The sequence below is a fragment of the Xiphophorus maculatus genome, chromosome 16 (genome assembly GCF_002775205.1).
Source record: "Xiphophorus maculatus strain JP 163 A chromosome 16, X_maculatus-5.0-male, whole genome shotgun sequence".
In the NCBI taxonomy this organism is placed as follows: Eukaryota; Metazoa; Chordata; class Actinopteri; order Cyprinodontiformes; family Poeciliidae; genus Xiphophorus; species Xiphophorus maculatus.
The window spans coordinates 10,051,484-10,073,177 of NC_036458.1; the positions used below are offsets into that span (position 1 = coordinate 10,051,484).

The 21,694-nt window shown below is 37.9% G+C and overlaps 1 protein-coding gene across 2 annotated transcripts in view; it reads left to right on the plus strand.

Moving 5' to 3' along the window:
- Window positions 1-2,959: 2,959 nt before the first annotated feature.
- adgrl1 (adhesion G protein-coupled receptor L1) overlaps window positions 2,960-21,694 on the plus strand; it is a 108,011-nt gene continuing 89,276 nt past the window's right edge. For both annotated transcript variants that reach the window (XM_014469698.2, XM_023348792.1), the window contains exon 1: window positions 2,960-3,838. The gene's annotated coding sequence lies outside the window, so the exon portion shown is untranslated. The remainder of the gene's footprint in view (window positions 3,839-21,694) is intronic.

Consider the following 21,694-nt stretch of genomic DNA (forward strand, 5'->3'; position numbering starts at 1 on the left):
ACATTACCCATCATAATAGAAACTGACAAAATCATTTTCAGAGTGGAGAGAAAAATCGCAACATGCACTGTGCACTGGTGCAATTATTACATGTGATATGGAAGTTAAATAATTTAATCTGGCAGCACACCTTACCATTTGTTCACCTGGAGACAAGACCCTGCGTGGATTCATCTAAGGTTATTATTCCCCTCATCTAAAACAAACATTTCAAACAAAATTTTTTCAATGGATTTACTGGATTTAAAGGAGCAGAATTTTGCCCTCTTAAATACATTGAGATGCACGTTCTACATGTTAAATAAGCATGTGGAGAAGTTAATTCCCTCATGCATCAGTAAAATATATTGCAAATGTGGTCATCCTGTCCTAGGTGTCTTGTTATGATTTTCTTGTCAGTGAAAAGAATTAATCAAGTAGAGCACACTCAAAGTCAACAGGTTCTTATAGTTTTCAATAGCATAAATCTCAAATTGGAAAACCTTATTTTCCTATTCTTATTTATCATCATACTCTACTTTTTGTGGCAGATGAACCTTTATCACTGCTAATTATGAATGTTTTCTGCTTACAGAAAAACAAAACATAAAACCTATTTACGGTAAGTATACATCAGACCAATAATAATAATAAAAACAATCTGAATACAGAAATATGGGCTTAATTGAAAAGTCTTTAACTACCTGGCTGTGATACATAAAAAAGTTAATTCAGTTCTTTTACACCGTAAAACCCGACAGTTGGAATGGTTTTCTTTCATTTTCCTTATAGCCAAACAACTTAAGTTTCTTTAGACAATAAAACATTATTTTTATCTTTTGATAACATTGGAAATAAAAAAATTTAGTTAACTGATTGCAGCGTTTAGTAATATTTTTATTTATGAATGTCATTCTAAAAATGTTAGAACAAATCAAAAACAAAAAAAACAAACAACACCTTAAGCAGCTGGTTTTAGGCATCAATACTTCCAAAATTACATCAAATATTGTAAATTAACACAGAAACTCACATTGCTTAGGGTGGTTAGGACTCCTCAAATGATTCCAGTACCTCGATTATTAAAATTCCTCGGGGCAAATTATCTGCCTCTAAGCTTCTTCAAATTATGTTTTATTGTTTAGCGCGCCGTGTTCCAGTCCGACTATTATTAATGTTACGCAATGCTCCCACTTCCGTCTAAGAGTTGTTGACGAATGCTAAGTGCTACCAGCATAACATGTCCGATTTTCAATTTTGGTACGGATCCACGGGTGATTTCAATGATTGACGATCACTGAAATCACCCCGGGTTTTCATCGTTTTTCGGGGAGCAAAGGGCTTCCTAAAAGCGCGAATATGGCAGCCTTTTTCCCGGAGCTGCTGTCTGTTGGCTGGTTCGGAGCAAAAGGCGGCGAAGTGCGTGGCGGGTGTATTCATACAGGTGGAGTGGCTAGACTGAACACTGCTGTATGCTTATGGTAAGCGTAGCTTTATGAAGGAAATGGAAAATACGTTTGATATGTTTCCGGTCACAACAAATGGGTGACGCATAAGTTCCTATTTGTGTGACGAAAGTGCTGCTAGCATGATCATAAAAGATATAGATGGCAGGATAAAGTCAGAGTTAATCTATGAAATTGAATACAAATACATGAACTTAAAACCTGTAGTACAGACACCCTTTTAGAAGTGTCTTTGTGAGGCTGCTGATTTATTATTAGATTGAATAACGGATTTTTGTATATTTTTTTGGTCCAGGCTAACTTAAAAAGTAAGATTAATTTTCTAAGCTACACAAATGAAAATTTTCTCCGACGTTGATAGCCAATATTAATACTGCTGTTATGTCAGCATTTACCAGTATTTAACTTTATCATGTTTTTTATTCTTTTACTTTATTAATCGTTGGAATAATTGGTAGATTACTCGATTGCTAAATTAATGTTTACAGCCCTAATTGCCATGATGCCATCATCTTGACTTTCCTGATTTTTTTTTTTTGTAAAAGACATACAAAACTTTAATCTTTGAAGATTACTCTAGAATGTTATTAATAATATATTTGTTCAAAATACACTCTTTATTTTTGTTATTGACTTACCTCCAGTGCAAGAAGTTCCAACACAGCCCAACATTGCTGCAGTGTTTCATGCCATGACTCGCAGTATCCACGGAGTGGCTGATTCATGCCCCAGTGAAGAGTTTTGACTACCCAAACTGTTATATTTTTTGCTTTAACCCACCAGCAGCATGTCGACTGCCTGAAGCGCTAACTGATGACACTCCTTCAGCTCAGTGTAATAATCTATCTTGGGTTTTCAGCCTCCTCACTTAGGTGTACTAGAAAAATTATATTTAAAAAAAAAAAAAGAAATCCACCTGTGACAGCAACCAAGTGCTCACTACTTCAGTCTGAAATATTTTCTTGTGAGCTTAGCACTGCTGTTGTGCTGGAAACGCTGTTAAAATCTATTGAAATTCTACATGCATAGGAGTTAAGATGAACTGTTGCTGAATGGCTTCAATGAACCGGCTCCCAAACTGTTTTAAAATCATTCGTTTTCTAGGCAATCAATGCACAAAGTCTGCATACCAATAATTCTCGGACTTTAGAAATTAATCATGTTTCTGCCTGTCATGCACTCATTTACTGAGGATTCTATTGTCTTCACATTGGAATGAATGAGTTTCATCTCAGCCATACCCCGATTTTTGCCACATGCAGTTCATTCTGGATTATTACATTATTGAATTTAAAGTAATTTAGCAGAGCACTCAAAGTAGCTATTTTAATTAGCTCTCAAGGTTCCTGATCCATATCTTCAAAAATCAAAACAAAACAACAAAAAACCTGACAAAAGCCCCAGGAAAAAAAAAATAAAATTAAATAAAAAAAAACAACAAAGAAAAAACTCGACAGCTATAAAAAAAAAATCCCAAGCAGTGCCAAGACAGCGGTTTATCTGTGCGTGCTTGCTCACGTTGCTTGCTTATACGTGAGCAAGCAACGGGGGCTCAGCTGCATCACCTCAGACTCGGTAGTAGAAACTTCGTTGAAAAAAAATGTTTAGGCTACCAACAGTACCGTGACGAAGGCACTAGAGTGTAATAGGCCTCATAAACCTGCTGAGGTTGAACATACCATGTGGATGGTCCTGATGAGAGTGTGCGCTGCCTGCTGACAAAAGAGGGGAAAGAGACGAGTGATGAGCTCTGTGCGTCAGGACGCACAAGGCAGCCGCATATGGCCTGTGTACCCTGATTTAAACGGGTGATCTCGAAGGGGGAAGAGTGGACAGTTTGGGAAAAAGCAAGAAGAGGTGCGCATCAGACATTCAAAGGTCTGATCTCCGCTCGCATGCAGACGTTTTTTGCGAGGGTGGCACATTTGCTCATACCTTGTAGCAGTGGCGGACGGACTGCACGATACTTCTGTTCAGTTAATGTTCCTCCGTAGTTTCACGGTTCGGGCTTCGCCAGTGTCGTAGTCACTCGCGGGTCGTCATTGCTACTACCAGGACGATGGTGTCGTCGTTATTTATTTTGATGCCCAGACGGGCACATTTTCGTGACAGTTGCTTCTATCCTTAAGGATTTTCTTTTACGGCTCTCATATTTTTGGTCTGGTGATCTTCCCCCCCCCCCCCTTCACTTTGTCCTTATATATTCCGGTTTGTCTTTAAGATAGCACCCTATTAATATTTAATTCTTATGCATCCGCATGAAGACGGCACCAGAAAGGAGAAAACGAGCGATAACCGAGCGGGGGAAAGGGAGAAGGAGGCAGCTGTGGAGACAAACCAGAATGAATGAGACACTCTGAGCAGCCAAGAAGACGGAGATTGGACAAATCGAGGTAAGACCGAAGCAGTGTTTTTTTTTATTTTTTTAATTTCCTGTACATGTTATACCAACGCGGCAATTTTATGAACTGTGGACAAACCGGAGGTCCCCGATCAGCGTCTGTGAGGTCTTCAACCTGAATTATTTATTTATTTATTACGGTTTGACAGTTATCGACTTTATGTTTATTGATGTATCCGTTCCATGTTTAAAATGCGTGTTGGGTTTTGGGAATAAGCTGAATCTTGAAGTGGGAATCTTGCTGTGGGCTCAACGCACCATGGAGCCGCACTAAAACGCATTCTGATGAATTTACTTTATTTGCGATTTAAAAGGGCAGTTTGTCCTGTAAAAGCTGCATTGTGACCGAAACACAGAGGCGGGTGGATAATAGCGCTCAGTAAAAGTGATAAAATGCTTATTTGTTATCTGTAAGCTACTACCTAAAAATTAGATATCACTGAATGTTGCTCAGTGTGAAACGCATGCAGTTGTGTTTTAACCTTCTCCATTTATTTTCATGAGGAACAAAATTAAGCATCTCATTGAGCATTAGGGGAATAAGCATCAGGGCTAAGTGTGAACTGCTCTGTTCAATCCCACACCAATAATCCAGAATGTCTTCAAAATCATTATCCACTGACTCCCTTTAGATTTTAGTATTTGAAGACTACGGTCTTCCAAATTAAAATCCAGATTAAAGAATGTGTGTAACATCGGCTCATGCCTGAGCACATTATAATATCTAATTTTTATCCAATCCGACCCCATAATGTTTTTTATTCATGTCATGAAAACTGAGGCGATATTATAATATTACTTTCTGAACTAATTCCCAATTTAATATTAAGGCATGTAATAAAACACATCGACAACATATATTGTAGTGATGATGAAATTAAACATTTGTTTTTTTTTGTGCCATCATGATAAAATTGAACTTGAGGACTCGTACTCGACAGACCCCAAAAGCAGTTATTTTCAGCCTATAAGCCTTTTCCTCATTTCACCGGGGTGCATTGTGTTTGTCCTGCCAATTTCTGGGAAAAATTGGCAAGTCCACTATTCTGAAGGGGCTGAATGAAATTCAAATTCTTCAGGTGGTAAAACAGCAATATTGCAACTGTCTGATTGCGTTATCTGGACATTCAAGAAGGCAGGCTTGGAATTGGTTTACTGCCAAACACACTCCCCAGGAAGACAGAAGGATTTATTTCCCCCTTGTCTGTGCGTCACATACCCATCAGAAAAATTATTCTCAGTTTTCTGTTGCTGAATAATATTCATACATTAACATGTCATTAATGGTCATCACAGACTTTATAGGTCACTAAAAATAAGTTTATGTCTTTATGTGTTTGTTTTTCTAGCCTCTGTTGATTTGCTGCTTGGATTTGATAACCATATTAAAAGAAAGTGGTCACACACAAACACACACGCCCGCACACACACGCACACAAAAAAACATTACTTTTTCATAGTATTCAGGTCTAAATGCACTAGCTCACTGTATATGTTAACTCATATACTTTGTATTTGTCTATGTGTGTGTACATGCACTGTATATATGCACGGCACGCACAAATAGTCAATTTATAAATCTTTATATGAATATGACTAATATTGCTTTTTTTATATTCATAAAAATATTAATATCTTGTCTTTGCATTTTTGTTGCTTACAATTTAATGCAATATTTATGTACCCCCTACAGCTCTCTCTCAAGGCAGACTAAATTAATATTTTAATAGAATTTATGCAGAAAAACCCAGAACTGAAGCAAGTTTCAGAAAATAACTTTATGCTCACCACTCTTTCAGAAACTACATAAATTGCATCAATATTTATTTAAAATGACAGGATTCTTTTGTGTTAGGAAAAGAATCTGACTACAGCTTTTGGTGTCATTTTAATTCTTCAAAAGTTTTTTTTGTACCACAGATAGAGACATGTACTGAATAGTACAAGCCTTCATAGAAAATATTGAATTGCGTAGAATAAATATCTTTTATATGTAAATAGCTGATGCGCTTTTGTAACAGCATATTTGCTGCAGAGTTTGGGTTTGTATTTTACTGGTTATCGGAATTAAGTTTTTCTAACTTCGGACTATATTTTTAAATTCAAAGTTATATTAATTATATTTGTTTATTATTCCTTTAATCAAGCGACTGCACTACAGTTAATACTATTTCTGCGTAAGATCTGAAAAAAAAAAGATGGAAACCAAATATCTCATATTATTAATTTGAAAAAATTGTGATAAGTGCAGTTTTTAGGTGAGAATGAACAATAATGTAAAGCAAATAATCTTAGTCTAAACTGAAATATTTTGATACATTTTTAAGTGTACAGTGGTGTAAATGTGGTAACATATGAGTAATTGAAATATTTTCTACATAATTATCAGTGTATTTCAAATTACGCCAAGCCTTTAAAGTTTGAATGCTGAAGTGACCTCAAATGCTCTTTCGAATACCACTATAGACTTCATGTAAAAATTTGTGTGCCAGGACTGAGCAGAGGATTTATAAAGCCAACTCCATTTTTTTTATTTAAAAAGTCCTAAGATCAGAGGTGCCTTTTGATGATGAGAGGTTTCCAGCCAGTTTTAAAATCCGATTAAAACTACCAGTCCTGCATGCCAATTTGCCAATCCTGATCTGTTTAAGGTACCGTGCCAATGGTCTACAGAGATTTGTTGTTACTAATGAGTATTTGTAACTGTAATAAATAGACAACAAACCTTTGCCAGATTGAATTGTACATAGATGTGGATTTTTGACCTTTCTTCAAAATCTAATTTTCCTTCAGCATACAAAATCCCTCAAAACGTCTTTGATAGTATCATTGCAGTTTGTGATTACCGAGCTCGCTTCAGCCTATTCCATCTCATTTGGGTGGAGTTATGCAGTGAAAAATGTGGTGGTGGTTGGATGCATGTCTATATTTGTAGTGTCCCATGAGGTAGTGCGCTCCTGCGTATCTCTTGTGCACGGGCAAAGAGAGGTCTTTTGTGTTCTTTTTTTCTAATGTCGAAATGCTCCGTCTCTGTCGGACCTTTTCCCTTTGACTAACCCAGCAGCATTTTTTTTGTTCCTCATCGCTGTTCTCTACTCTCCCTGTTCAGAAGAAGCACTGCTTACCTGGCAGTGGCAGTTCTGGAGTTGTCACTCGCCTGATAAGAGTTGTCCATACAGAAAAGCCATTACAATTCTAAAGACAGTTATTGTGATTCACTATTTTACCACTGCCAACCAAACGCACTGGAAATGGTTTTCAACGGTCAGTGCTTGACTCATTATTGTAATCAAAAATACTCAATTACGTCTTTAAGGGCTATTTGTCATGTTTTGGCTGTTTTCACCCTAAATTCTTGATTAGATGTTGGTTGCAAAACATGTAGTAATAAGAGAGTGCAACGAATAAAACAGGAAAGGATTAAGACTGGGAAGTACATTAGCAGAGAGGAAGCATAGTTTATGGTTAATGGACTAAGAATCCCTTTTCTGTGGCAATGAGGTGGAAAAGCAAGAGGCAAAGTGTGTCTATTTTGAAGCCCACTGCGTTTGTGTTGCGGATTTGTCTATGAATCTGACCATGCACTCATGCAGCAGCATGTATCTGCAGCCCTACCAGCTCTGTGGTCTCTGTTACTCTTGGAGAAAGTCTGAAGGTGTGGGTTTTGAAAAGCCCATCTTACAGGAACCCTACCACACACTAATCCAATTCAGTGCTGCCAACCTTGAGCGTGTGTAGGCGCCGGGATGGCGAAAAACGAACAGGGGCAACGAGAGCACATGCACGGGAAGAAATCGATGAGGACTCTTTTTCATAAATGGAGTGGGTGTTAAATTAGCTGGATTGGCCCATGTAGCAACACACTGGATTGAGTGCCGGGTGTATTTTGGTTGTGTCTATTGACTGAGAGACAGCTTGGTGTACAGCAGAGAAAAGACGTACTGATGCTCAATCAATGTGTCCAATCAGCCTCAACACTGTTTCATTCACTTTTGCAGTTTTTCTTTTAGATTGGAAGGACATACTGAGTCAGAAGGTGTATAACTGCAGTTTTAACAACCGATTTATAGAAGTCTGTTTTTCTCAATTCCCAGTCTCTATTTTATAGATACTGTAGAGAAAATTAAGAGAAAAAACACCAGACCATTCAGCTATCAGGGTGACTCAAATAGTTAGCCCTATTAACATTTTTGGGTTTCAAAATTAAACTAAACTCTCAGAGCGTTACCCATCTGTTTTGGTAAAATGTTTCATATTTTAAATTACAGATGGCAAGCTCTGAGCAGCATCTCTGTTCAGGAGTAGACTACAAGGTTGATAACAGAGCTTATATCACAACTAATTAACCATCTAGCAACAGCTGACTGTAGTTGTGTTACTTTGTAACTAGCAGATTGACAAAAAATATGTTATGATTTGCAATAAGCACTAAAAACTACAGGTAAATTTAGATAGTGTTTGTTTTATATTTTTGCTTAAATCCCTGTATCAACTTCAGCACAATAAATTAGCAGATAAATGGATAACATTAATATTTGGATTAATATTAAGATTAATATTATTAAACAGCCACCACATTATCTTGGTGGCTGTTGTAATAATTATTGCATATGTCTTTTTAAATAAAAGAAATTAGATCATATTGTACATTTTAGTATGAAATTTTTGTAACTGTGATGCTGTGAAACCATGGTAAACTGTACTTCACATCTCATTGATTACTGTTGTGGTGTATACCACCTTAATAGTCATGACTTCATTTATATTTATATCCATTAGACGACGTTCACAATGTACTTCATTATAGCCTTGGCAAAGGGTATTGGTTCAAGGTTTCCAGCTAATGCCTGGTTCACAGGGCAAGATTTTTATGCCGACAATCTTAAAGTAACCCACTTGTGAAAGTATAACCTTGCAACCCAGAAAATTTTTTAAAAATTATACCAAAGTGGACGATGTCACACAAAGGAGCAAGGCCAAGAGGGGGGATGAGTGAAAGGGGTTGTGGTCAGGACGAGGGAATGAGTCGTTGCCAACTTAACGACTTTGTTGCTCTATTAACTGCTTTTCAGACCCCACTAGCGATTTTTTTTTTCTCCAAAACTGGAGACAATTCTAGCAACTTTTTTTGGTGTTATTGGAGCCTTTCATGGTGACATGTGAAAGCCCCGATCGCTCTACAGCAACTGAAGCGAGAAGTGAGTGTTGCCGAGAGCCGCCTCCTGCTTCCCAAGCACTGCAGCCAGTCTCACATAGTTGTCTTGTTGCAAACTGCCAGAAGTCAGAGCAGAGAGCAGAGGAGACCCATTCCACTCCATGTTTACATTGCAAATGAGTCACATGTAAAAACTTAGAAACGCTACAGATCAATGCTCGCTGTCCATTAATCAATTCTCGTTTGACTCGCCACAGAGGCGTGTCTGAGTGACATGGTTGTGTACTCGAACACAGTACCATCAAGCTGTACCAATACAACCAATAGAAAAGTACCACCTACCAGACTAAGCATTGTTTGTTTATTTTAATTAGTTTTTTTTTATACTCCAGTATAAAGGACAGTAACGACAGTTAAACCTATAAACTAGGTTTATAGTTGACGCATTGAAATGGGCGTGAAGGGGTGCTTACCAATTGCGATGTTCCTTCACCTCCCTATTGGCCGCTATTATTCCTAAATTATGATGCCTGGTAATGCACCTTTGAATTTTTGTAACTAATTTTTTAACACAAAAACACAGTGGGCTGCTGGTGGACTGCCCTGGCTCCTCCACCACTGGGCTTTGCAGGTTTTTTGGTGGAAACCCAGTATTGTCTTTTCTCTGTCAAAAATAGCCTACTATCGCCATTGCTTCTTCCTTGTCCCTCTCATGTTAGATCTTGAGAGGCTTTGAGAGATTTCTCCTCTGATATCCGAATGTTTCTGTGTGGTGTGTTGTCTTTGTCATGTGAGTGTACACCACATACCGAAGAACTTAAGCTGTTATATCTGTTAATTTTTATCGTCATGTGTTGGGTGTCTCATGCTTTGAAAATCAACTGACAATTTTAAAATCTATCCATGTGAATCAGACATTAACAGTAATATTAGCTTATCTCTCTATTGGTGGTGTTTTATTGCGCCTCATTAATAGGCAATTGTGATAGTAATTTCCTATAACAAACAATAGAATACTGGGTCAGAAGATATCTCATGGTTAATCTGGATGCTGGATTTTGAAGCTTCTACATCTTTTGCATGTAGTCTCTCTTATTGGGCTTCCTGGTATAGTGAAATTCCATTATTCTCTGTGCGACATCTGAGCCAAGATATATCATATACAGTATATGCTTGTGTGTAAAAAGTGTATACTTTTTTTCACAAGTTTGCCTCGTTTGAATTTGTGAAGACAAGGTCAGGAGGTGGAAAATGGCCGTTTCACACTAAGGAAAAGATGAAGAGAACCATGAGGAAGCTAAATCCTGAACCTTAGATAATTGGAGCTGCTTTCTGCATCCAGCCTGTCCGTCTGAAAAAGGAGGAGCACAGAGATGAAAGGAAGCAGGGATCAATTGACCTAATTGCCTGTCCAATCAATCCTTATGTTTTTCTGATAGCTTGATAGAGTAGTTAGAGCGGAGTGGCGCATGAGCTCCTCTAATTGGCTCGCTCCAAAACGGACAGAGCAGGAGTCTGAGCAGTAATGGCACGAGGAGTCGTCACTCCTCCTTACACCTGGTGCTCTCATTCTACCACTGTCAATACTGACACCTTTATCCTTATTATCCTCAGCTTGGTGCCATGTGCAGGCCCTTCATCAGTTTCTGCAGGACTTCAGTTTTCCTTTATTACACCTTCATTCGCAATGTTTTTCTCTTTGCCTGCAACTCGGCCTGCTGAATTACTCAATCACTTTGTGTCTATAAACACAGCTGGTCAGGCATTAGCATTAGCAAATACATGTCTATAAACAGCCATGTTAACCTGAGACTCACCTGACTCATTCCACTGAGGATGGCTCCAGTGGGTTCGTATTTGTGTCAGCAGCTCACTCCTTAGAGTATTTGGTGTTGGACTGGTGGGTGTGTGTTTGTGTGTGTGCGTCTTTTGTTCCATGCTGCGAGCTGCAAGAAGAGGTGTGGGACCCAAAGAAGACGCTTGTTTTCTTGTTTTCCAAGATGAGTTAGAAGGAAGCAGGCTGAGAAAAAAACAAAACAAAAAAAAAACTAAGGATTGGAGAAGGAGTAGAGAGATTTGAAATAGGACATATGTATTCATAAACAGCTGCAAAAACTCCCAGAGCATTATACATAGACCTGGAAAATGCCAGATTAAACAGAGAGTGGGAATTGCACTAATATGGAAGGAGTCTATAAACACAGAGAGCAATGAACTTTGAAGGAGGGAAAGAGGGAGCACATCCGGGTTGGATTAATTAAGGATTATAATTATGTTGGGACTTTGCACATCTCACCTGAGACTACCCAACGGTGCACTTCTCCAATCCTGGTGCCCTCTGCTCCTCTGCACATATGGACACAGGCCACAGGAAAATACTGCTTACACGTGCTATATCATAAAATCACCTCTCTGACACTATTTACATAAGTAAATGAGTGCTAAGGCATATTAACCTTCTGCTGGTGTTATTTCAATCAGCGTTAGTTATTGTACTAATGCAGTAAATTCGGCAAATAAACCTCTGTTCTGCATGGTACACAGGACAGCCAGCTCTTTCTTGAGAAGGGAGATAATTGTTTTATCAAATTAACTTAGCATGGTGATGAAAACTGGTGTTAAAAAGCAGTTTTTCAATTTGCCATTTATGTTGGTGTTACACAGCTCAGAATGAGATGAAATAAAACAAAAAATATTGCAAACAGTGTTTTTGCTTAGAATTTGAAGCATGGTAACTGATAAATCCTCAACTTTTATCATTAGCTCATCATAGAATTTTGAATTGCTTTTGTTATTCTTATTTGGTTTGTAGCAGATTCCAATCAGTAGATTTCTAATGATTTTTATGGGAAGACCTGGGTTACAAATCTAAGAAAATTATTAAGAACCAGTAAGATATGTATGTGAAGCTGGAGAGATATTGAAACAATATTTTTGTACAATCCAAAGATTGGTTCATGATGTGATAAAGTACATTGTGATTGGAAAATCAGTCAAAAACCAATTGTAACAGGATTGTAGGCATCTTTGTTCAGCAGATGTTACTGACAATTAAATTTTTGCTGGGCAAATCTTCTGTTTAGTTAATATCGAATAGACATAAACCAAACCACTAAAGACATTTGTAATAGTAAGTTGTGACCTTGGTCACCTTACAGCACTAACCAATTCAAAAAGACACAAAATAACAATACAAACTGGATACACACATTCTTTGCTGCCACTGAGACATTTAGTGAGCAGAATGGGAGAGGATTTAATTGAGTCTTTGATCATTATAGAATTACCATGTGGCTTCTTGGCACCCTGGTTATTGTTTCATGGATTAATCATTTTCATTCAGCAAATTGTGGAATCCACACAGCAAATCAGTGGGCTGCCTGCTTGACATAGATATGCAGTTGGAGCAAGGGAATTTTAATGTGTTCTTGCCCTCCAATTGGCTGCAGTCATCCATGCAACTTGATTTATTTGACAGATTGGTTTTATTGATTTAGTGAATTAATGTGGTGCCAGTTTAATCAGTGTGCTATGGAACTGTGTGGAATTTGACATCTATGTGAACTCAAATGAATTGAGTGTAAAATATCGATCTGCTTATCTACAGTATTTATTCAGCTATTTGTCTTAGAGCTGATTAATTCAATGTGTACTACAAATGTTGTACTCATGTTTATGGGACTGTGCAGGTGTTTTCTTTGTGTATCTTATGCTTCCTGTGTGTTGCCATAACTGGTTGTGCAACTGTTATTTTCCAGTGCTGTCATGCAGTTGTTGGAATGGCAGTAATTAGAATTTATGCCTCTTCTTTTTCATGTAAAAGCGTACTGCTACTGCATGCTATAAAATGAAATATAACATGCAACCTCAGCACATGAATGTTCAACATTAATGCACTTGTAAATGTGCTCTCACATACCAACAAACATAAACTGCAAGGGTATCATCCTAATGTATGGGGACATTTTTCATGTGTTTTTATATTTTGTAGCAGTTGCATGGGATATAATGGGTTGTTGTGTGTTGCTGGGTCAAGGTAAAGCGCCATCATGGTGATATTGTGAAAGTCAATATAAAATGATATGTTGTCTAATTAGGACTGAGGTGGCTGCTTCAATAGAAGGACCATTTTGTTTGAATGAATAAAATGTCATGCATTTCTTTTTCTCCATCTTTAAATAAGGAGTTCCCAAGTGCTTGTTACACAGAATCACATCTGGGTAACAATATGTATTATATTATATTATATTATATTATATTATATTATATTATATTATATTATATTATATTAGTTGAATACCCAAATGTGGTGTTTTCATGAACATATGAGTAACAAAAGAGTTTGTGTTTTTCTTTATTCATGTTACACAGTTTATCAAGATTAGGTTGTCTCATATTTTAACATTGGTCAGAAACCTGAGGCAAGAAATAAAGAAGTATATATTTTTTTTTAAATTGTAAAATAATTAAATAGTGCCCTACTAAGATTGAAAACAACAGGATTATCAGGTTTACATTTTTATATTTGTTACAACGAAACAGTAATTATGAGTCTTATTCAACAAATGTCTTTAATGGGGGTGCTGTGGTGGCGCAGGGGCGAGGCACGATCCACGTATTGAGGCCTTGGTCCTTGTGCGGTGGTTGCTGGTTTGATTCCCAGCCTAGCAACATTTGCCGTATGTCTTTGCCTTCTTTCCTGTCAGACTGCTTTCAAATAAAGGCCACTAGAGCCAACAAAACCTTTAAATATATATATACTGTATATCTTTAATGGAGTTCATACTTAAAATGTCAAATAAAGTGTGCACAGTTTCTTGAATACACTCAGTATTGCAATGTTTAATTATTAAAAAGAAAATAAATCCCATTTCACACTGAATTCATTATATAATTTGTACATTAGATTGAACATACTACATATCATAACTCTTTAGATCAAAATGCTGCTGACAGCTTATATGGGGTATTTTATGAGAGGCTTTTAAAAACTGGCTCCTAAAATTAAATAACAGCATTCAAACCACACAGGGCATCAATAGAATCCATTTCCATCAGAGGCTTTGCTAATAGTAGTAATTTTCTGGCAGTCACTATAATGAGGCAAGACTGAATTTGTTGCATCTGTTCTGTCAATATCTTCATTGTTCTTTTATTTTTGTTGTTGGAAGTCAAAAATAGACAGTCAGAAATAAATCTGTTTGTGTACACTGGTATGAAGTTTCAGAATGATTTTCTTAAAATTGTTTGTGTTTTTATTTTTTTTTCAAAGGTATGCATAACTAGTAGTGGAAATTAAGATAGACATACAAAAACACAATTGCTTTAGGCAACAGCATACAGACTTTCAAGTCTCAGCTTGAAATGGTATATCCTTTTACATGGCTTTGTTTTCACCATCACAGCAAAACTGATGCAAGCTCTGTGCATTTCTATTCTATCTACTGCAAACCATAATATTGCAATTGCCTTTGGGTCATAGCTTGCCCAAAGCAGGTTATTATGACTATTTAAGCAGTTTTTCAGATGTATTTCTTATGGGAATCTCTCTACCTCCTGGCGACTCACTGGATGGATGGGTTGGTCAGAGACTATTATCACTTCATTAGGGTGTTTGCCCTAACCAGGATTTATAAGCCAGAAAGTCCCGACAAAAGGTATTCAACTAAAAAAGGAGCTCATTCTATGTTCTATTTAAATGGCATATGTCTTCATTTTTACAACTTTTATTCTTCAACCATGTTTGACAACTGCTACTGTAGTCAAAAGTTGCAGAAGAGAGACGACCTTTCTAGGAATGTCAAACTCAGGCATTTACACAGAGAACAGTTTTACTTTTAAAGTGTTACTTTTTACTACTTTTGCTACAAAAGCAGCAAAGTCTCTAAATTGAATTTTAGTTCATGAAGGAAACGTTTGCATGATAATAGTGAGAAGAGAGAAATAGTGAGAAGAGAGAACCTAAACATTCTGACCTTCATTTAGCTCAGACACAAGGAAAAACAATCAATGGTCCTGCATCCACTTATTGGTTCAAAGATAATGTTGTTGCCTTGTAAACTTTTTTTATTCTAAAGCAACCCCTTATATTACCTAGAGATCTAGTTGTTGACTATTCGAGCTGTTGGTTGTAGCCATGACATAAACTGTATTGTGTTCTCATCCCTCAGCATTGGATTGTTATTTATAAACTACACCAATGTACCTCAAAGACAAGATTATATTTTAAACTTAATTTCTCAAAAGACCAATTACTTCTAATACAGTAAAATTGTGAATTCATTCACATCACACTCTTTTTTATTCTTTTTCCTTAGTCCTTAAAACCACTTGCTCTGGTCTCACAGACTATTTATTGACTAGTCTAAATTATATGGTTCTCAGATCACATACAGGCCTGTTTGCTAACCTACCTTCTGCAGTTTATGGAGCGATGTGTCTATGTACTTACTGGTTCCTCTAATATGTGCCTGTTTACACTCCTTGCCCCTAGATCTTGCACTTACAAGCATCTGGGCAGACTTTCCATCCTTTGCAAGTGTACCTACATTTGCCCTACATTCAACTTCTCCCCACTCATGTGCCCACCCTTGCTCACCTTTTGATGCAGGCAGATATGGATGGAAATACAAATGACCCCAGATGAACCCAGATATTGAGCTGTTTTAAAGCCAGAGGCTTTAAACAATATCCCTTCACTGCTCCAACATAGCTGAAAAAGGATGGGCCAGAGTTTCTCACAACATTAGGGTTTTATATGGGATTTATGACCCTCGTCCCTCGCAGCAATCTTTTCCTCCACTGGCTGTTTTCCCACCGGGTAGAATTAGCAAGTGAAAAAGGCAAACAAATTACAAGGAAACAAATGAAACATCTAATAAGCATATATTGATATGGAGAAAGGGCTTTCAGCAGGATATTGCCTGAGCGAGGAAGTAAGGAGGAAGAGCACTGTGTAATCCTAACACTTACTCTCCCTCTACGTTTTCATTTACCTCTAATTTCTCTTCAGTCCCGCTGTCCCGTCCACCCTCTGCGAATAGTCCATGAGGCTCTCTGAGGAGATCAACTCAAAGGATGGGCAGTGTGAGACAGATGGGCAGATGATGGATCTGACGTGATAGACAGCAGGGTGATGGATGGCCGGCTGGCTGATAGGGGATTAATGCAGTGCTGAGGCTGCCGCTGTACAGAGGATGGCTTAGCGATAGATAGATAAAACTGACGAGCAGATAAACAAGAGAGCACTAATCCACGCCCCCTTGATGGACAGAAAATCAAAGTGGGGGAAAAGAGCCACAGAGGGAGAGATGAACGTTTTTACTGTCATTGCTGAGTGTAGATCTTTTATGGAGAATGTAAGTGGATGAGGAAGAGTACTGAGGAAAACTGGAGTGGCGCTGTGATTTTAAGCATGGGTCATTGATAGTGTGGGTCTGCTTATACCATTTTTGTGCTGTCTGTGTCTGCACTTATTGGTAGACCAGGTTTTGGTTGATGTGGCATGCCTGGAGGGTGACGGTTTAGGATGGCGATGAGCTTTTTTCAAATGATGCTGAACGGTTTAACTGGAAAAGAGAGATTAGGCATAGCAGCAAATTGGCCATGGTAGGATGTGATAGGATAAAGAGAAAGTGGAGAGTGGGCTGGTTGGAAAAAGTTGATAAGAATGGTTGCTGATTCCATCAGCACAACAGCTTAACCTTTTCTGTAACGTGCCAAAATAACGGGTTCAGGCCTTTCCATTCTAACAGTTCAGCTAAATTGTCGGATAAAATTACCTGTTGTGATGAGGGGACAACAACAAACACACACACAAAAAACGTGATGGAATGAAGTATTGGCCAAGTGGGAGAACCTCTCGAAATGGGGAGCAAGCAGCCCTTCCTTGCGTTATTATTGAGCGCTAAGCTTTGTCTCTGTTCGCCGTTTCAGAGGACCCCAGGGGTTCTGGCATCGATCTGCTGTGCTTAGAATGCACTCCAGTGTCACCTATTTAAACACTGAGAGCTGGTAGCCAACAGAAATGAGCTTTTATTTATCAAGCCTCTGATTTTGGCTGCATGGATGACAACCTGATTACCACTTAAAGGAGCTCTTAAATCTTACGTTGGATTGGAAGCAATCTATACAGAAGGGGAGGCAGCAATCTTGGCCGGAGAAAATTGTGGAGGGTGAACAGAGAGGTGAGGGACAGTGTCAACAGAGGGTTAATTAGTGGGTGGTACAAACTGGATGAAAAGTGTTTGACAGAGACAAGCAAAAGAGAAAAAGACAGTGAAAGATAGTGTGTAACAGAGACCAGAGGGCAAGAAGCAATGTTACTGGGGAGGGGTGGCATTGATCAGATAGTAGGATACGAGTGTGAGTAGATGGGTCACAGAAAAGATGTTAGATTAATGTTTTTTGTGAACAACTAAAAGCCAGAGTAAATGAACAAATTGCTAAGCAAACCAGGAGTTGATTTCTATGTAGTTGTGTCTGCTAATGCAGATTGTGCAGGGATTGTATACTTACGAGTGTCACGGTAAATGAATGAGTGAGGCATGATGGAAGAAACTAAGTGAGTGAGTAATAGGGGTCAGTGATGGGTGTGTTGACAGAAAGTGTCAGCTTTAACCATGCTGACCTGTGAATACAGGCTGCATGCACAAGTGGTTAAATCTGAGTGCTTGCTTGGAACTGACACTAAAACTGGATGTGAATATCGAGTTGAATGTGAAATGAATGTAAATAAGAAAAGTAGGTGGATGGTGTTTTGCATATTTATCTCTATGTGTCATTTTGTTGTCTTCTGTGCATCATTTTAAATGAGTCTTGGAGATGTGTTTTTTTCTAGCCTCTTTGGCATGTAAGTGCTTCTACATTTAAACACCTCATTTCATCATCTGTGCAATTATACCCAAAGAATTTTGTCTTGAGATGAAACATTTTCTATGCTTGCTTTCTGTATATAGCCAAGTACCTAGATTTAAGACAGCTGTTATTCCAATGGTAATAAGTAATGAACTGTATGTTTTCACATCATTTTAGGTTAGTGGCGAGTTCACTTTAAACACCAATGAGTGTTTATAGAAATTATTTTTCTGTATCTGTGCAACTGGCAGTGTGAATATGTCAGAACCTTAGGGATGAGGTTGGTTTGTCTGGTGCAGTTTGTTCTACGTCTAACCCTGACTCACCCCCCTGTGTAGCATTAGTAGCAAAACAATACCTCCCATGATATGTCAGAAGAATTTGCATGCCATAAATGCACAAATACAGTTTAGTGTCATCTCTTTTCTAAGGGCATTTCACTTTTTGCTGCTCGCTTGTCTCTCTCACCTTGCTGTCGCTTTGTCTCTTGCCCTCCTTACCATCCTAGACTGCAGCGTTCATGTTTGACCCTGTTGTAGTCTCCTTCAGGGCCTGTCTCTTGGTGATCAAGCTCCATTATTTATGCTGTATCGTGTTTCACCATCAATTCCCGCAATGGAGCAGATGAGACAGGTTTCCTTGACTGTCACAATAGCTCAGAGACTCAGTCGAGGTTGGAAATGGAATTAGCCTTAAATAGAATTTAATTTTCACCGTTGTCGCCTGTCTACCACCCAGACGGCATGGCTGGCTTGGGTAGAGCTTCTATCATTGTGTGTTTGGTGAATGCGTGTTTTGTGTGTGCATGAGAAAGTGAGAGAGAGGTATTACTATTGTACTATGCAATGGTCATCGCAGAATGTGACATGCATGTGAAACTGCAATACTTATTTCTAGAGGTTTTTTTTCCCGATGCTTGGTCTCCAGTTCTGGTTAGATTTATTAAAGAAAGTCTTACACTGACAACCTGAAGTTCCAGCAAGGCTGCAAGACATCAATACCTCAGTCTATTATACAACAGGAGATGGAGACTTTTTTTGATTGATGAAAAAATAAGTGGGGCCTTCTCTGTGAAGTAGAGGACATTTTTGAGTCCTCTGAGTTAATAATAAATAACAATGAAAATTCTTTTTGGGTCAATCAATGACCAGACTTCAGCCACAGAAGCTGTAACTTTTGTGACATGAAACTTATCAGTGAATGAATGAGTAAATAGATAAACGAATAAGAGCTGTTGAAGTGTGAATCGATGTTTATGGATCGGCATCCTAAAACCTGCCGTGTTGCTGATGAAATGAATATGATGGTGGTTGTGTTTGTGTGTGGGGGTGTGCTTGCGTGTGTAAGTAAATCAGACTTTCATTATTTCTAAGATCCTTTGCATTTATCATGAGCCATGTAGGCACATAAGTTTGATGTGTTTGTCCTTGAGAGTTGAGAACTGTGTCTCAAAGTGTTTTTGCTTTTTAAATCTCAATGGGGATGAAAAATTCTGTTGTTTTTAGCTCATTTTCCTCCCAGCTCTACATAAGCAGGATCAATTTTTGAATTAATGTGTCAGTAATGTGTGTATACTAAAACTAAAGCTTCAACGTTGACAGTGATAAAAAAAATACTTGTTGCAATTATCGATGCTGTGGAATTTTTATTAAGGCATGCGGCTCTTTTTAATAATCATATAATAATAATAAAAGTCAGCAAAATATAAAATGTAATGTGCTTGACACAGGGGGCGTGACAAACAACACACTACCACTCAGGGTAAACCCAGCAAATAGGACACAATAGTGACAGCAGTGATAGCGACAAAAATGTAACATTTCTACTCGTGCTGCAAGCCTGCATGTGCACATCTACATGAGAATGACACATGTTACCTGACAGTATTTTAATTGTCTTAAAGCAAAAATAATTAGTAGTATTAGGTCAGTAGTCAACTTATAAAAATACCTTACCTAAAATCGTTTGTTTTCTTTTTTCCTGTACAGCGGAAAAGTAGCCAATATAACACTGACTACATGTTTTCATACCCATGATGGATCTACCTTTAATGCAGTTGTAAAATTATTTTAAGAAACAACTTGCTAAACAGTATTAACAAGGACTTGATCCATGACAATATATTTAGTGTAGCCCTTTTGAGTTTTTGTTTTTGTAAAATTTGCATAATATTTTTTGGTCCTCTCTGTCAACTACATTTGATAAGGTTGGTTGGTACTAATTCTGTCAGTTCTTTTTTTGTCAACTTTTGTAATATTAGATTTATTTGTGGAATTAACAAGTTCTGATGATTTTATATGATAGAACCATCTGCTGCTGGATGTTCTTCTTTGGTTGTGCATCAGTACCTGCGGCTGCATTTGATATATCAGCAAATTGCTCAAACCTTTTTCATCGTAAACCTCAGATTGGTGGTTTTCAAGATGTGTTGCCAGGATTTTAGAGCTACTCGGCCATCTAGACACCACCCTGTAGCACAGCTTGCATAAGGGCTTAGCCAAATCCTTTGGCTTTTCCCGTTCATCTGCCTCTCAGGCAAAATACCTCCAAAACAATATGTTTGCTTTTGCCTCTTGGACTAAAGAGGCTCTCATGTTACAGGAACATTACGTTTTCAGCACCAGCTCACTGACTTTGGCCATCAGATAAACTACTGCAGGTGAGGAGAGGAACTGTTCCTCTGTAAAAAGAAAAAAAAAATCTATTAAGTCAAGTCAAGTTGCTAGTATTTGCGTAATAAAGTAATACATTTGCATAATTAGTTCTCTGCATATAACTGTAAAAGGACACTGTGGAAAAGATAACTAACAATACAAATTGATTGTAATTATGAAACAAACCTTTGGAGCAGTAAAACAATACTTTTCAACTTTTTCATATGTAATCTACAGTATATTACTAATCTAAATGAACTAACTAGAGAACAAAATTGCAGTAATTTATTTGTGTGTTGTGATTTCATTTAGACAAAGAACAGCAGCTATTTAAATCCAGCTTTGACTGTAAGAGGTCATTCGGCAGCACCTTTCTACTTGTGCCATTTAGCAACGATGCAAGAACAGCTCCAACTGCAACTGGGAGGAACTATTGTGTAAGGAGTGAACACACAATAGTTTCCCACATGTGAGTCATTTGGGAAATTGGGAATGTTCCCAGAAGAACAAAATACAGCTAAAAGGACTTTAATGTCAGTCTTTAGTGAAAAAGTTGCTTGATTTGTTACTAGTCTCAAAACCAAAACTTTCTAAATATAATGAATTAGGGGTAGGAGATGAGAGTGTGTCTACAGCAAAATGTGCCATTTTTGGAAGATAAAAGCAACAAATATTACATCATTAATGTTTTTTTAATGTTGACTGTATCAAAATATTGCTCATTTTGATAACCCTCATGTGTGAAGTCCACAAGTCTTGGCTCAAGGGCTTTGGAGCAATTTATATAGTGACTGTAGTCTAACATCAGTCAGATCTGTTTGGTTCAGTAAAGGCTAAAAGAAACGAGTATTCAGACCATATGAACAAACAAGTGTGAAAGGCTTTCGATCCCTTTTGAAAAGACCACAAATTTAACGAATTGCTTATCAACAGGTAATTATGTATTGCTGAAGCCACGTCTCAAGGTGGACACAAGTGTTTGGGGCAAATGTGATTTTAGATGGGAAGAACAGTGATTATGAGATTGCTAGATGGGCCACAGGTGCGGATGCCAGCTCAAGTTAGGGTGTGCATTTTGTGTGCATGGATTAGAGTTTGAGTGTTTATTCATTCAGGTGACGTGATGGGAAGCTGAAGAAGCAGAACTGTGATTTGTGAGTCTTGCATTCCTGTAACCTGTCCA